Raw genomic sequence first — 18,182 nt, forward strand, 5'->3', positions numbered from 1 at the left:
GGGAATCCAGCATCTCCTTCTGGCCTCTGTGGGTACCTGAATACACATGGCCTCCCCTACTAATTCTATTTTGTATTTTGAGTTAAATCTAATCAAAGTCCTGCCTCCCATTTGACTTAGTATGGATAATGATTTCCTGAAAAGAAAAAAAAAATAAGCTTTCATTCCATTAATTAACAGCAAGGACTTGTAATCAGAGAAATTGTTGAATTATTCCAGAACCTATGATAAAATGTCCTCTCTTCTTCTGAAATTCCTTTCCTCCCTGTTCAGACAGAACAGAAGAGTTATTGTGAAAATCAAGCCAAATTCTTTTACAATCAGAAAAACGATAGCAGCAATGGAATAGACTGCAAAAGAAATAAAGGGGAACAGACAATTCTTTGGAGCCATCAGGAACACTCAGATGTAGAAAAACTGCTAATGAAATCCCAATCACACCATGATTTCCCACCTATTATATTCTGTAATCCAAGTAGCTATATGGCCTAATGAGGCTTGTTTAGGGCATTATCACCTCTTATTTCTGCAGTGACTAGCTTAATATTCATTGAGGCTTTTATGAAACAGAGAGGTTTCCATATGTCTCTAGAGCAAAACATTTGTGTGTGCCATCTGCTACTCAAGAGTGGTTTTGGAGGAAAAGAATGCAAATTGCTTAGTTCTTTAATTACTTTGGGGGCAGGCTACACTATAGTTGGGACTCTGGAGAGAACACTGTTATTTCCTTAGTCACCAACCCCCAAGAATTTTTGTTACAAGAAAATAACATGAAACAATATAGAAGCCTAAAATTATTTATATCGTGATATCGTGTGTGAGTGTGTGTGTGTGTGTGTGTGTGTGTACATGTTAATGTGTGGGCGTGTGGGCTATGTATGTGCAGGCCAGAGGTGGATGCCAGGTATTTTTTATTTTATTTTTTGAGACAGGGTCTCCCATTAGCTTGGAACTCATCTATTAGCCTAAACTACCCGGGGCAGTAAGTCCCAGAGATCTGCTGGCTGTTGTGCCTGGTGCTTTACATGGGTGCTGGGGAATGGAGCACTTATCCTCATACTTGGGCAGAGAGCACTCTGTAGACTGAGCTATCTCCCCAGGCCTTGTGTCCTTTTCAATTGAGGCAAAGATCACGTGAAATAATGTACAAGGCATTTTCAAGCTGGTGTAAAGAAAATGGTATCAGGGGGTTGGAGAGATGCCTCAGAGGCTGTGGCACAAACGTAAGGAAAAGGACATTAGTTTGGAACTCCAGCACTTATGTAAAAGCCAGGTGCAGCCCGCATGTGTCTATCATGCAGCATGGGGAAGGAGGACCTTGTTGGCATGGAGGTCTGGAGACAAGTGAGTTGAGCTTAAGCATCAGGCTCTGTGGCAAGCGCCTTTATCCACTGGGCCATCTCTCTGGCCCACCTTTTCTTCTCATTGGCTTCTTGGATTGTGGATAATTGTTTAGTAATACTGCCATTCATTGAAAGCTAGGCACTATTAGAAAATATACTTCCTGGGCTAGGGACGTAGCTTAGTGGTAGAGCGCTTGCCTCACTGGGTTCAATTCCTAGTACTGAGAAAAATTACATATTTACCATGTTTTCTGCTCATTAATCACTTCCAACAACAGTGTTTAGTGATGATGGTTAATTGTGACAGTCAACTAGACAGGATCTAGAATCATGGAGGGGGGGGGAACCTCTGTGAATGTCTGTAAGGGAGTTTCCAGACTGGGTAAATTGTGGAGAAATGCATCCTTACTTTGGACAACACCATTTCATGGACCGAGGTTCCAGATTTAAAAGGGGGAAGAGGGGCAGAGCGAGCAGAGCACCAGCACTCATCCCTCTGCTTCCTCACTAGGGATACAACGTGACAGCTGCCTCCAGCCCTGCTACCACCCCTTCCCTGGCATGATAGCCTGGACCCTCGGCATGTGAATCAAAGTAAACCCTTCTTAAAGGTGCACTTGTCAGGTGTTTTTTAACTAATACTTCAACCACAAGCAGAAATTCCCGAGTTTAAGGTTCATCTTCAGGTTTCAATTCCTGCTGCCTTTTCTGTTTCTTGACTAGTGTTTTCCCTCACTGCATTTGTCATAATACAGTATGTAACAAGTTGACAAGCAGAAGTGGCCAGGTGTGGTCCCTGCCTGAGACTCCTGGCGGGTCACCTGTCCTCAGGGGACCACTGATCTCTCAGCCAGTCTTCTGCTTCAGATGTGACTGCAGCTGTTTATTGCAGTGTTGCTCCAAGTGTGTACCTAAGTCACTGAGTGAGTCAGCAGATGGCAGTCCGTGATAGGAGAAAGGGTTTTCATGGTCAAAGCCTTTCGAGAAGAAACAGTGCTAAGATAGTGCTGTCAGACCAGACCCTCAAAGCCTTTACTACTCTGAGGTTCATGGAGACTGTCCTCAGCAGGGTGTGGCATCTGGGATCTGTGCTCTACAGGATATAGGTTGAGAAACTGGTTTCATCTTAACCCTTCATTTGAGATACCAAGATAGCAAACTGTGAAGTCCGAATGTCAAAGATAAGAGTCATGATGTTTACAGGAAACTGTCAGGAAGATGGGCAGAAGTCCTGACTAAAGCCTCAGAACACCTGCCCCTGCCTCCTGGGTTCCAGGGTGGTGCTGCCTGCTGTAACCTCTACCACCAGCATACCCACACAGAGGCTGGGGCTGAGGTCCCCAGCTACTAAACTAAAATAAAAATCACCATACCTAGAAGCATATTTACCAAAAATTCCAACAGTGCAATAAAACATGACCCTTTTGCATATATATGTATGTTATGAATGTACATATGCATGTGGTGTGCATGTCCATGTGTTCTCATGCACGTCAGAGCTAGAAGCTGACATCATCTATCTTCCCGAATGACTCTCCACCTTACATACTGAGGCAGGATCTCCCACTTGACTACAGAGCGCACCTATGGACTATACTAGCTATCAGCTTGCTATGACAATCCCATTTCTACTTTCTGGTCACTGTGTTATAGGCAGGTCACTACACCCACTTGAGATTTACATGGGTGTTGGGGAGCTAAATTCCAGTCCTCATGATTAGGTGGAGCCATCCCATCCCTAAACTTGGCTCTTAATGAGCATTTTGTATTCTATGCTTTTGAGAAATAGACTAATGTCAAGTAACTAAGATATTTCTGCTTTTTCCCCCCTATGCCCTGTTACTCTGTCTTGTGGATGGGTTAAACAGTATGTCAGAGGGTCCCATCATACCCAGGTTAATTTGTTATACTGGCATTTACAATACTGTAAAATGATATGCCTGATGAGATGAATTATGTGGCTTGATCTGCTGGGGGTCCCCTGGAAGTGGCACCAGGACCTATCCCAGGTGCATGAACTGGCTCTTTGGAGCCCATTGCCTATGGCGGGATACCTTGCTCAGACTTGCTACGAAGGGGAGGGGCTTGGTCCTACCTCAACTTGGTATGCCAGACTTTGTTGACTCCCCAAGGAAGGCCTTACCCCCTCTGAGAAGTAGATGGGGGTGAGAAGAGGAAACTGGGGTTAGTTAGTATGCAAAATGAAAAAATAGCTTTTTGGCCGGTTGTGGTGTCGCACACCGGTAGGGTTTGCTGAAAAATAATTTTTTTAAATAAGAAAAAAAAAAAAGAACAATGACGAGAAAGAAGTCTGTACATGTTCAATATAGGCACAGTTTTTTCCCCAAGTATTTTATATATGTGGTTAGTTGAATCTGCAGATGTGAACCCCACAGACACAGCAAGACAACTATAAATGATCTAGTAATGATATTAATATGTGGGTAGTTGGCAGAGCACTTTGTCATCAGGTCCTAACATCCTTCTTCTGTTTCAACAGAAGAAACTTGGAGGAGTATGGGTTTATAATTCACTGAGACCACAGAAATATGCCATGGCTGTTTTCAAGCTGTTTAAGGCCCACACTGATGTGGGCTGTGCTGCTGCCAAGCTCCTCTTCCCAGCCGACTTCCTTAAGCTGCCTGGAGTTAAGCACCTAGCATTCTGAAGGCCTCTTTGAGGCAAATAAGAATGAATGAGAGAAGGAATGGGGCCAGGCTTCCTGGAATGAACCCCACTTCACTTCAGCAAATCCCTAAGCCTTTCTATCTGCTTTGTCAGCTGTGAAATGAGCAGACCAATTCAGCCCTGCTTCAGAGGGCAATGAGTGGCAGGTTTAATTAATGATGATTGGGATGGGCTTTGTAATGTAAAGTTGTCCATAAATGAAAAGGGGCATTAGCACAAGTTCACCCCAAGTCTGCTACATTTGGAGTGCATCCTGCTTGTCTGCCACAGCCAAGCCTTCAAACCCTGCTCGTATGGGTGCATCTCCCAGATAGAAAGCAGGGCTTGGTAATAGAGAGGCACAAACATGAAACCAGTGCACGTCTCAGATGTCTGGTTGGCAGGCAGCACCAAGATCCACTGGGCCCAACTAGTGGCAGGTGATAGGTTGTTTTTCTGCAGCCAAAAAGAACAGTGTGCATCCCTTTATACCCTGAGCTATTCTAGAAAGACCCTGGAGATCTAAAGCATCAAATTGGTGGAGAAAGTGATCTCCAAAGATCTCCCTTGAAGTAGTTCCTGCCTCTCTGGCTTGTTTTTCTGGCTGACAGCTCACATTGACAGTATTTTCGCCAGGGACAATTGTGTACTGAGAACATGCAACAAGGATCAGGGCCTTCTGGTATCTACTCCTTTAAAGCCTGTGTCTTACTTTTAGGGATTTCATTCAGTAGAACACATAAGGACAGAGCTATCTGGTTTATCAGAAGTCACTCTGTTCTGGTTGAGTCACACTGGGAATTTGTTCAATTGCTCCTTCCCTTTGAACACGATAGGAATGCTACCTCTCTCACGTAACTTCACCTAACAATAAGCATTTGCAGTAAACTGTAACTTGCACATATTTATTGGCTTTTATGGTTGGGATAGTGAGTGTCTTCAGAGGCTCATGTGCTGTAGGTTGGACCCCAGTTGGAGATGCAGCTGAGAGGTGAATGGATCATGAGAACACTAACTCCATCAACGGAGCCATCCATTGGTGAGTTCATAGCTAAACGTGTTGATAGGCGGTGTGACCTTATTGGAGTTAGTAGGTCACTGAGTGTGGCTATTTAAACAGGAAATTTAAGTCTTGAACATTTGGTCTCTAGTTGGTGGGACGCTTTGGGAAGGTTTAGGAGGTGCAGCCCTGCTGGAGGAAACCTGTCACTGGAGGTGAGTTTAAAGAGTTTAAAACCTCATCCCATTCTACCTCCAGTTCACTTCCCTGTTTCATACTTACATGCAGATGTGAACTCTCAGCTTCCTGCTCCTGCTGCCATTCCTGACTGCCATGATGCATTCTTGTTCCTCTGGAACCACAAGTCATGGTGTTTTATCACAGCAACAGAAAAGTGAATGATACACTGGGCATGCCTTCAAAAGGTAAATCTTGTCCCCAGTCCCTTTGGGCTTTCTCTGCTTCTTGGCTGCCATGAGCTGAGCAGCCTTCTCTGTCAAAGTGTCCTACCACCATGATGTTCTGTCTCAACACCAACAAAAAGCAATGAAGCCAACTGGCCATGGACCTATACCTCTGGAGTCAGGAGCCAGATAAACCTTTTCTCTTCCAAAGATGATTCTCCGGGCCTGCAGAGATGGCTCAGCGGTTAAGAGCACTGACTGTTCTTCCACAGAACCTGTGTTCAATTCCCAATACCCACATTGCAGTTAAGAACTGTCTGTAACTTCAAGATCTGACACCTTCACACAAACATATATGCAGTCAAAACACCAATGCGAATAAAATTTAAAAATAAATCATTTTTTAAAAAAGAACATTTCTCCTGGGTGTTTTTCCAGTGGTAAAAATCTGCCTTAACACAGTGGGCATGGTTGCCCCATCTCTTAACCTTTCTAGTATTTTTAGGATGACAAAGTATATTCAGTGTTGTGCTCTAAATATTCTGACAGCTTCTTCCTTCTTAGAGAATGACCTGGAGCTCCTTCAAAACCCCAAGAGGATCTTCATCTTTTTTTTTTTTTCCTTGATAGGGTTTCTCTGTGTAACAGCATTGGCTGTCCCTGGAACTCACTCTGTAGACCAGGCTGGCCTCGAATTCACAGTGCCTCTGCCTCCCAAATGCTGGGATTAAAGGCATGTGCCACCACAGTCCAAATACTTTTTATACTATCTCCAACATTAGCCCCAATACCTTATTTATAGGACACACACACACACACACACACACACACACACACACACACCCCTGTAATCCAAGCACTTGGGATGAAGGCAGGAGGATCAGGAGTTCAGTCATCCTCAGCCATATAGCAAGTTTAAGGTCAACTTGGGCTACATAAGACCTTGTCTCAAGAAACACACACACACACACACACACAGAGAGAGAGAGAGAGAGAGAGAGAGAGAGAGAGAGAGAGAGAGAGAGAGTCCATGTGAAAATGCTTAGCATAGTGCCTAGCATAAAACAATTGTATGGGAAATATTTCTTCTTCCTCTTCCTCTTATCCCTTCACCATCATAATCATTAGTTACAGATTATTGGGGAAAAAGTCAAGGTTGCTCTTGGATCCTAGAAGCAGACTTAATAACCTGCCCACCCCATAGTTCCTTTGATGCTGCCTTATAAACCTGGAGCAGGAATCCACTTGGATCAGGGCCTCTGAGTTTTCTGCTTCTCACCCCTAATTCACACTTTATTATTTGGCCACTCAAAGTATGATCAAACCAATTCTCATTTATACAGAATAGCTCTGTGTTAAATGCTATTTGCAAATGAATTACTTTTATGTTATGTATAGTCATTTTGTTGGTTATAAAACATACTGTTGGGCACATGTAGATCTTCTCAATTTAAACTGTTTCTTCCGTCCATGTTTGACTTCCAGATTTGATTTTTCTATATGAATACAACTTTTTGTAAATATTTATTACCATGAAGGTTATGAAGAAAATGTTTTCTATAAGAAACTATAACCACAGTTGGGCATGTCTTTGATCCCAGCACTTGGGAGGCAGAGGCAGAAGCAGATGGATCTCTGTGAGTTCCAGTCCAGCCTGGGCAACAGAGCTAGTTCCAGGACAGGCTTCAAAGCAATACAGAGAAAACCTGTCTCAAAAAAACAAAAAACAAACAAGAACAAAAAAAGAAGAAGAAAAGAAAAAATAAGAAACCATAACCACTGGGCATTGATGGCACAGGCCTATAACCCCAGGCAGAGGCAGATGGATCTTTATTAGTTCAAGTCTACATAGTGGGTTCCAAGCCAGTCAAAGCTGCACAGTGAGACACTGTCCCAAAATAAACAAATAAATCCATGAAATAAACTATATTCAATTAACGTTCTGTGTTTTATGGAGAAGGCAGAGCAGCAATGAGACCAGGTGAAGAGGGGCAGCTTCTGCCCCCAGGCAGCGGTGAGAATGGTTGGGAAGGATTGGCACTTTGTGGGGCTGCATTTGGTCTATGCCCCTTTCCCCATGCCCTTCCGCCCACACTACCACCACCTCCAATGCCCTGCTACCCCGCCACAGATGTTTGGGGAAGACACTCTAGACTCACAGAGACTATAATTCTCTCTCCAGCACATTTAGAACTGGGACAGAGAGCTCTGGTCAGTCACAGTTGGCCTCGGAAGTAGGACAAGCATATAAAAGGGAGCAGGTGAGGCCTTATTCAGCATGTATACAACAGGGAAACAGAGGAAAGTGGGCTATGGAGGGAAGAGACCAAAGAAGTGTCAGGAAGACGAGATGAGAAACTAGGTTACCCTGAGCGGGAAAGGATGTGGCAAGAGTACAGCCGTCTCCATTTCCTGTGGCCCCTTAGAACTTTGTTCCTCCTCCCGTGGGGCTTGGCCCTGGCACATGCCCAGTACTCAGCTCGTTTCAGCTCAGACCAGTGTGAGAGCTCTCTTTGACTTGAAACTCAACAACCAGGGATAAGCTAGTAGGCAAGGAGAGGGACCAGCCAGGGATCTGCCGTTTGATACCTACACTGGTGTTTTCGTAACGATAGCCTGTTAGTGACAGTCACATGCAAAGTTTCTACTGATTAAATTAGAGGCAGAAAATTAACAGTTATCCTGAACAATGCTCTCTCTCCATCTAGCCATTTTCTAGTACATTCTCATGTGAAATGGGGAAGTGGGTGTCTTGTAAAGCTACACCCAGGGTTTTGCCTAGCCTGGAATTTTTCTACAGAGTGATCTATACCTCCAGCTGACACTAGTCAAGTATGTTCCCGAAACAAACAACAGGATAATTAAAATCCTCTCCAACTCTTCCAACCATGGATCAGGCCCAAGTTCAGGGACTCTGCCTTTGATTTGTAAGTGTGTGCCTATTTTAGATTCAAAAACAAATCCTGGGTCTAGCTAAAGGCTCTGGGGAACCCTATTACAGGAGTGCAGGGGACATGGGCTCCCTCATAAATTGTCCCTACTCTAATAAAAATGTAGGTTTTGACCTCTGGGCTTCTGCTTTCAAGATGAAAGTGAGTTTCAATTCCAATACCTTGTCATAGAGCTTGCATCTATGACATAGAGCCTTTGTGCAGCCCAACCAGGGTCCTGAACTCTTCAGAACCATCACTCTAGGGCTGGAGAGATGGCCTTAGGGGTTAAGAGCACTTGCAGAGATCAGAGTTTGGTTTCCCAGCATCCATGTCAGGTGGCTCACAACCACTGTAATTCCTGCTCCCGGGGATCTGGTGCCCTCTTCTGGCCTTCAGTATTTTGATACCAGCAGAAATGATATCAAAATTATCATAATCAACAGAAATTAACAATGGGTCAGCACATGTATAGCTTGTATGACACAAACTTGTTTACTAAACTTCATTGCTGGAGACTAGACACTATACAAAGACAGCACAGCTGGCCTTATTCATAATAACAGGCCTCTACTACATGCCTGAACCAGACATCTCCATAATTTGACACACTTGGGCCTCATGCTTCACGTAGAAACATTTTTCTGCAAGGGACATTTGGAATTTAAGTACTTTTAATTCAGTCAAGTAGTTTCAGATGGATGAAATATTTAGGAGAAAATACTAGGGGCAAATTAGATTCATGATTGTCTCTTACACCATATAACTTTCTTTAGGAAAACTCATGGTAACTGTTGACTGTGTCTTAAGAAAATCATTTACATAGCTGTGTGTAGGGTCATCACCACAGGCCAGAAAGAACTCTTGCATCAGGAAGGTTCCTGGCCAGCTCATGTAGGAACAATAGCTCTTGCGCCACCTACTGGCACTTGAGAGAACAACCTCTTTTCTTTTGTTTAAAGGTAACAGATTTCTGTGAGTTCTTTGTACCGATGGAAAATAGTCACAAAATCCTTAAGGTAGAGCTAATGTAAAGACATTGCATTTTTCAGTCCCTATGAAGTAGCTTGTCATCAGTCTGAGACGTAGAGATCTAAATCATGTCTTCTTTTTTGGTACTGGGATTGAACCTAGGGCTTCAGACACACTAGACAAGGACTTGTCACAAGATATATATATCCACCTAGTCCTGAAGAAGAAGAAAAAAATTGTTATACTATAGGACCTCCGGTCATCTAGGCTGGCCTTGAATTCACTCTGCAGCCCAGGTTAGGCCTTAATCTTCCAAGTAGCTGAGAGTATAGGCCTACACCTTGGGGAGGTCCAACTCAAACTGATTTTTTAACTTATTTTTTTATTATATTATCAATATTAGTGTGTGTGTGCATGTGAATGCTCACACATGCACACACTCGCACTTGTGAATACCATAGCATGCTGGTGGAGGTCATAGGACAACTTTGTGGTGTTTCTCTCCTTCCACCTTTATGTGGGTTCCAGGGATTAAACTCAGGCTGTCAAGCTTTCATCGTGAGCACTTTTACCTGTTGAGCCATCTTATCAGTTCCCCAAATGGTCAGCAAGCATGCTGGACATAGTGGCCCATTCCTTTAACCCCAGCTCTCTGGAGGCAGAGGTAATCACATCTCTGAGTTCAAGGCTAACTTAGTCTACATAGTGAGTTCTAGGACAGCCAGGGCTATGCAAAGAGATCTTGTGTGCCCTTCCCTCCACCCCCAGGTCAACAAGCACAGTAGATTGTAGTTGGCATTTATTGAGTGTTTTACTTAGGGTTTCTATTGCTGTGAAGAGACACCATGACCATGGAACATCTTATAAAGGAAAACATTTAATCAAGGTGGCAGTTTACAGTTTCAGAAGTTCAGTCCATTATCATCACGGACAGGGAACATGGCAGTACACAGGCAGATGTGGTACTGGAGAAGTAGCTAAGAGTCCTGCATCTTGTAGACACAGGAAATCTACTGAGACACTGAGCAGTGTCCTGAGCATAGGAAACCTCAAAGCCCACCCAAGTGGGCCAAAGAGCAGTGACACACTTCGTCCAACAAGGCCATACCCACCCTATACATCCTAATAGTGCCACTCCCTATGAGATTATGGGGGCCAATTACATTCAGCTACCACACTGGGCACTTATACTATGCATTGTTTCATTTTATGAAACACTTTATGAAATAATTTTCATTTTAGGGAACTGAGGTGGATAAAGTGTTGTTAAGCACAAGGACCTGGATTTGGTCCTCAGCACCCACAAAAAAGCCAGGCATGGTGTGCAGGCTTGTCATTCCAGCACTGGGGAGACAGGAGGATCTCTAGCCAAGCAGCCCTGACTAATCCAGTAAAAAGACACTGCCTCCTGAAGCACTTATACAGAGGTTGACCACTGTCTTCTACTCACATGCACACATATGTGCACCCACACACTTGAATGCCTGTGTACACACACACACACACACACATTCACTTTCATTTTATAGTCAAGAAAACAGCTTGAGAGGTAAGTGGCTTTCAGCTAAGTTTCTGAGATCATGGGAGAGAGGTTTATATGGTCTTCTACTCTGCATATTACAGATATTTCATTAACAGTTGCATAAGATGGGACAAGAGGGGGCTAGTGAGATGGTTCAGAGGTGAAGAGCACTGGTCCTGAGTTCAATTCCCAGCAACTACATGGTGGCTCACAACCATCTATAAAGAGCTCTGGTGCCCTCTTCTGGCATGTAGGTATACATGCAGGCAGAACACTATATGGAAAACAAATAAATCTTAAAAAAAAAAAAAAAAGATGGGACGAGAGGAGGGAGAGGAAAGTATAGTCAGAACAGAATATAAAATAAATAAATTAATTTAATTTATAAAAATAGTTGAATAAATTTTCACTGTAAATAACGAAAGCAGCATCCTTCTTACCTACTTTGAGCCCTTTAGCTACCATCTTTAATCAGATTTTAGCTGAAAAAAAAAAAGAAAGAAAAAATTCAATTTATTTTGCTTGTACAGATTTTCAAAGAGAATAAGCCACATTTACTGGAATGTCTCATTAATCCCAATATGAGTACAGATTAGTCTCTTGATTCTAGAAACGAATTATCTGAATTCTACCCAGAATTCAGTAGTTTCTTGTTTTAGGGGTTTCCTCACCCCCTTCAGGGATGATAATGAATGGTATTCATCAAGAAATATCCAGAAAAGTTGTAACTAGAAGGATTCTAGATGAATCACATGGCCAACCCACAAAGTCGGTAGTGTTGAGAGGTAGGCCTGCACACCTAATTGAGGAGAGCTTAGTTCTAGGCATCTCAGGATAGGACAAATCCTTTGGTCTTTGATAAGCATGTACCCTTTTTGGGGGGGGGGTTGGGCTTTTCATTTGTTCGTTTGTTTTTGAAACACTGTTTCTCTGTGTAGCCCTGGCTATCCTGGAACTCTGTAGCCCAGGCTGGCCATGAACTCAGAGATCCACCAGCCTCTGCCTCCTGAGTGCCTACAAGAGTGTTGGGACTAAACATGTGCAACACCACTGCCCTGCTGCATGTGGGGTAGAAATGGGGAACCTTCCGCTAACCAGTGCGGATGCACAGAGAAGAAAGCTCGCACGGGACAGCAGTGGTGGTTAAGAAGTGATTAATGTAGGCAATAAGAGAGTTCCCAAAAGAGAGAGGCTCAATTCCCATTCATTTATGCTGACCTCAAGATCTACATAAAACATCTCTCCTTGTGCTGCAGGATCACCATCAGCTTTGAAAAAGAGTACATTGATACGGCTCAGGCCAAGTAACTCGATTTCTTCCCTGGCCGTTTGGGCAGACAGTGAGAAGGTTTGCAAGCAGCAATAGCAGGGGATGTGAGGAAAGGACCTGGCCCTCAAAGGCTGGCAGGATGCATTCTGGGAGCTCTCATCTGGCTACTAAGGTTAGATTTGTTTGTTTATTGATACTAGGTCTCACTTTGTGGTCTGGAACCCTCTCAGTAATTCTGCTACTGCTTCCCAAGTGCTGGAATTACAGCCATACCCCACCACACCTGGCTGTATTTACTTTTATATGGAGAAAATAAAAAGGCCCACATACTGTTCTCGAGGTTGACAAGGGCAACATTAAGGCAATAGTCTCCCATGAGGGTCTGCTTGCCGTGTAATTGTCCCCCCCCCCGCTGCCACCCCGTGTGTGTATGTGTGTGTGTGTAGAGAGAGAGAGAGAGAGAGAGAGAGAGAGAGAGAGAGAGAGAGAGAGAGAGAGAGAGAGAGAGCACATGCACAGTGGTAGACTGTAGTTCTTTCTGGACTTTGCTTTATGAAAATCCTAATCTGTCCTGAAAACTCACAGCAATGGCTCTCCACCCTAGCTATACACAGAAATCCTCAGAGAGTTGATTTAAAACAGTTCCGTGGGAGGTCTCCCCAAAACCCTCTAACTTAATTGGCCTGTGCCCCTGCTTTGACACTTCTAATGTTCAGTTCATGTGAGTATCCTGTGGTAGAGGAGGGCCCGACTCGTTGGCATGAGAAGTGGATGCCCCTTGCAGGGGAAGATGGATGGTTCCTTGCTCCAATCAAGTGAAATATTCTTGACTCTGGAGTAGCAGGATCTGACATTTGCACTGGAAAGGTAAAAAAAGACCCCAGAAGGTGTCAGCGAAGGGCTGATGGTTTAGCTCATAGAGCATGTGTTTGGTATGTGCAGGTTTTGAATTATACCTCCAGCACCACACACAGAGAAAAGACTGCAGTAAGTCTAGGCCAGTGCTTCTTAGAAGGGGGTGTTTATACACATGACTGGAAAATGATAAAATTCAGATTCTGGCTCTGGAGATCTCAGAAACTGCTGTAGACTATTTCCAAAAGGTTACTAAGTGATGGGATGCTACTCGTCTGTGGAATGGCCAAGACCTACAAGGCTAAGCCCTAACACTGTGAAACGTCCTCATGTACATTTCAAATGGAACAGGAGGGACCTGGAGCCTGTCAAACTCTGGGTTTCCGGGGGCAAGGATGTCTAGATTAAGACCGGGCAAGGACTGAGGAAATGCATCTTTGGGTCTGTGGGGATGTTTCCAAAGAGGACCGCCATGTGGAGTTCTGACTGGGCATGGCATGGGGGTTCTGCTCTTAATGGCACCTTCCAACAGGCCCCAGCCTGTATAACAAAAGAGAAGCCAGAGGAAGGCTGCGGCTGTAAGCCATTTTCCTTCTGAGTGAGAATGTCCATGCCGCCGTCATCGTCTGACAGACTCTAGAGTCTTCAGCCTTTACAGTTAGAGTTAATACCTGGGACTCTCCAGGGGACTTTCAAACTTTCAGTTTCCAGACTGGGACTGTTGAGGCTTCCAGCTTCCCAAATTGGTATGCCACTGGGTTCTCGGCCTCTCTGACATACAGTTGGCCATTGCTGGGCTACCCAGCCACTAAATTGTCTCCCTTCCTTCCCCTTCTTCTCTTCCTTCCCCTTCTTTCCTCTTTTCTCCTCCTCTTCTTCTCCTTCTTCCCTCACCTCTTTTTCTCTCAGCTCTATCCTTTTAAAGAACCCTGGCTGTCCTAGACCTCTCTGTGTAGACCAGGCTGCCCTCAAAGTTACAGAGATCCACCTGCCTCTGCCTCCCAAATGCTGGGATTAAAGGTGTGAGCCACCACTGCCTGGCAGAGAACCCTAATTCTTTCCCTCATCTCACAATCTGAAATTTAAAACATTTTTTACTTTATTTATTTACTTACCATGTATACCAACACTGAATGCAGGTTTATTGAGGTCAGAGGACAGCTTGTGGGAGGTAGATCTCTCAATCTACCACATGAGTTCCCTAGATCAAACTCAGCTTGGCAACAAGCACCTTTATTCACTGAGCCATCTCACAGGCCCCACAGTTTAAATCCTGATATAATCAAAACCTTACCTATGAGAATGTTCTCTATATGTTGCTTAGTTGTGAAAATTAGGGGTAGGGGTGGAGGAGGGAAACAGTGAAAGTTAAGATTGGTTTCCAGGTCTCTATTACTGTATTATTTCTATAAGACATCACCATAAATATAGTGATTTAAAACAATATGAACATATTATCATAAAATCCTGTATTTTAAAAGTTTAGTAGGGTTGGGTGGCTGGAAAGATGACTCAGTAGTTAAGAGCACTGCTGTATTGCAGTAAATAAGGATCAGGATAAACAAATAGGCCGAATAGATGTTTATTCAGGGAGAAATAACTTACAGCCTAGACAGATGAACACCAGGAAATTCAACCCGATCCTCTCCTGTCCGAGTCACGCCAGAAAGAGCACACCTTCCTGGCCCCCTCCGACCTCCTTCCTCAGGTCACTTCCGCCCATGGCTCCACCCCCCAATGGGCGTGGTCAGTGCTACAGAAGGACTATCTCACTACAATTCCCCTTTTAGTCTAAAGAAAAGATTTAGGCTTAATACAAAACTATATACAAAACAGTGAATAACAAGTGTGCTCCAAGAAAAGGAAAATCGAGAACAAAATGACCTACATATCTAGTCCTAGGGTGAGGGCATAATGGAGTTTACAATAGAGTTGTCCTAAGCTGGAAAACGTAAGTCTAGTACCTAATATATCTAACTAGGAAGAGAGAATAATAGTTGTGATAGTTTAATCTTCAACCTCATCAAGACCTGAGAAGGAAATTAACAATACTAGAGTAGACAGGAAATGCGGATGGACAACTTCCAAAAGGTGCAGCAAGGACAGAAACAGCAAGCCACCTGAACAGTCACCCTAGGTCTCACAGCGACGTTGGTACACCCAGATTTGGCTAAGGCCAAGAGAACTTGACAGACTACAACAACAGCAGGGAAATAGAATGGCTGTCTTACCCTGACTTGGCAAGGTCAAGCAGTCTTCTATATTTGTCTCCTGCAAGCACATAGGACTGCATGTCCAAATCAGTGGTCAAGGTGGGGGCAATTCTATGCCCAACAGGCCATTAGCTGAGGCGAGATTGAACTCCAGCAGGAGCAACAACAGTGTCCAACATATTTTCGGGAAAGTGCACGGTGCTGTCAGGAGCAACAGTGTCTCATGTCAATGGAGTACTAAAAACATTTAAATGCCATGTTCTGCATGTCTATGAAGTGATTGAAGATTAAGCATCTATATCTGACTAATCTCATAGGTACAGGAAATGTGAGTGAAGATAATCTGTAATACTCGGGAACTTAGCTAAAAAGACTGATTAAAACTTTCCTGAGTAAAGCAGGAACAAATACTTAAACAATATAACTATTTACATATACCTACATGTAAATCCCTAAAATAGAGGTAGAGTATAAGTGTCAAGACAAGAGGTAGAACTATAAAGGGCAGCAAGATAAATATCCCAAATTGTATCAATATGCAAAATGTCTTGAATACAAGAAAAGTATATATACATAGAATATGGTAAAAAATAATGTGCATAAAACATTGTAAGTGGAAATATTTAACACAATATAACAAAATATAAACTTAATTTTTACATAGCTTACCACATAAGAATACACAACAATGTAAGCTGTAAAATACTATCTCATTCTTACTCAAATTCTCAAGAAAATAGGCTAATCTACCTATATCCCATCTAAACCATACCTTTACCAACCATTCCCTATTCCTGTCTAAAAGATAAACCCGAGTGTAAGCATCACCCAATCCCAAATAACTAAAACCAACCCAAAGACGATGACTATTATCCCAAAATTCCAAGGGTAGGGAAAGGGGGCGTAGTCATTTTAAGATTACTTCCTGCTGAAATGGGACGATGATTGCTCCAATGGATCCTGTAGGAAGAAAATTTTTAGCAACCAAATTTCTCAACAGAACTGGCTGTGACATATGTAGTTAGTCACTGTGTGGCAGAAAATTCTTGACTGTAGTAAGGCCATGTGAAGATACATAGATCAGCAGAAATGGGTTAATAATTAAAGGCAGAGCTAGCCGATAAGAAACAAGTAACCGGGCCAACAGTATTGTAAAAAATACAGAGTCTCTGTGTGTTATTTGGGGCTGGCTTGGTGGCGGGACAAGACCAGGCGGTGGGGGGGGGGGACCCGTACTCGTTACAGATGGCACCCACGTGGCTAGTAAGAACTTCCACTTAAAATTTAACAAAAGGTTAAAAAAGGGTTTTAGAAACAAAAGAACAGAGACAAGCAAGGTTTCTTGGTAACAGCATTTTTCTCGGTTGGACTCTGTTTTGCGAGAGACAAGCAGATATTTGCGAGGCTTCTTTTAAGGGAAGATTCCTGACTCAGCATAAGCGGCAAAAAACCGCACAGCTTTTAAATAACTCTGCTAACAATTTATTGGTGTGTATGAGAGATGGCAATGGCAGTGACCACATCTCCAAGCCGGCAGCATGCTTTCTGTGTGGCAGTGCAGACCAAGGCGGTGAGCACAGCTTTCCGTGCTGGCGGGTAAAAGTACCCGCCACCATCTTTGGTAAACTGCGGCTGACACAGCTATGACTTTCATTTTAGCAATGTTGTTATTTACCAGATAAAAGACTTGTGGCCAGACGAAGATAAAGATTTACAGTAAAGACAGATTCATATTAAGAAAAACCTCTAAAGGTTTATAGTGTGTTTTAAAATATACGTAGACATGAAAAGAAAAATGGTTTTAAAGAGACAAAGAGGAACTGGGTGTTGTAGCACACTCCTTTAATCCCAGTGCTCAGGAGACAGAGGCAAGTAGATCTCTTGTGATTTCAAAGTAAACCTGGTATGCAGAGTGAATTCCAGGACAGATAAGAGTTACACAGAGAAACCTGTCTCAAAAAATAAAAAATAAAAAATAAAAGAAACGGAGTAATAATAAAGCCATGTAAAGATGAAAAGCTTAGAGAAAATCTGGTTATTGTATGCTATTGTGTTGTCTCTGCATTGTTTGACTGCTGAGAAAATAACAACTGATAAAGGAAATGCTGCTGCATTAATTCAATTTATATATTTTAAAAATGCTTTGACTCAAACATTTAAGTTCAAGGACAAGTTACTGGGGAAAAGGATTTCTATTTTTGTTTCCACAGAAAATGAAAAGCTGTGGATTCCTTCCAGACTAATGTGGTTTGAGCAAGCCAGACCCCCTGAAACAGAGTCGCTGGTGATCCAACATTCAAAACAGATTGGACAAAGCAGCCTCGCAGACTACAGCCAAGATTTCTGCAACTTCTTAGGATCCCCATGACAGCGCCCCCTGTCAGCAGGAAGTAGTTTGGAAAGAACAAGGCCCAAATTCCCAAATATTGTTTATAAATGTTTGTTTTCATTTAAATGGACTTGGTTATAAATGGGTAATGTTCACAGCCAATTCTTTTTAAAGGTAAAAAGGGGATTGTGGTATAGATATGACTACTTTGTTTTGGAATGGATTTTCATTTATTGATTACTTTGTTTTAGAATAGATTTTCATTTATTGATACCATTTAAGGTCAATTTTGTGATTAAGTATATTTCTCCTCTTGTTTAGATGTTGTGTTTATATAGCTCATTTAGAAATGTAATGTATATTTTAGTACAGATTTTAGATAGTTACCTATAATAGTCAAAACTTATAGCTAGGTGAGTTAGGTTTTCTAGATATGCAGAGATGTATTTGAGATAGATAGGAATTCTTCAAACCTTTCAAAGACCTACAGAATATGGCATTTAAAATGGTTTAGGGTTTTTCTTGACAATGAGGCACAATTGCTCCTGGCAACATCACCTGCATCAGAAAGGAAGATGGACATTGAAGAAACTCGTTATGGAGTTTGCTTCCAATGTGGCAAGACTAGCCATTTGGACAAGATACTGCTCTTGTCTGGACTGTTTGACTTTATGCTG

Source organism: Phodopus roborovskii, unplaced genomic scaffold, assembly GCF_943737965.1.
Source record: "Phodopus roborovskii unplaced genomic scaffold, PHOROB, whole genome shotgun sequence".
In the NCBI taxonomy this organism is placed as follows: domain Eukaryota; kingdom Metazoa; phylum Chordata; class Mammalia; order Rodentia; family Cricetidae; genus Phodopus; species Phodopus roborovskii.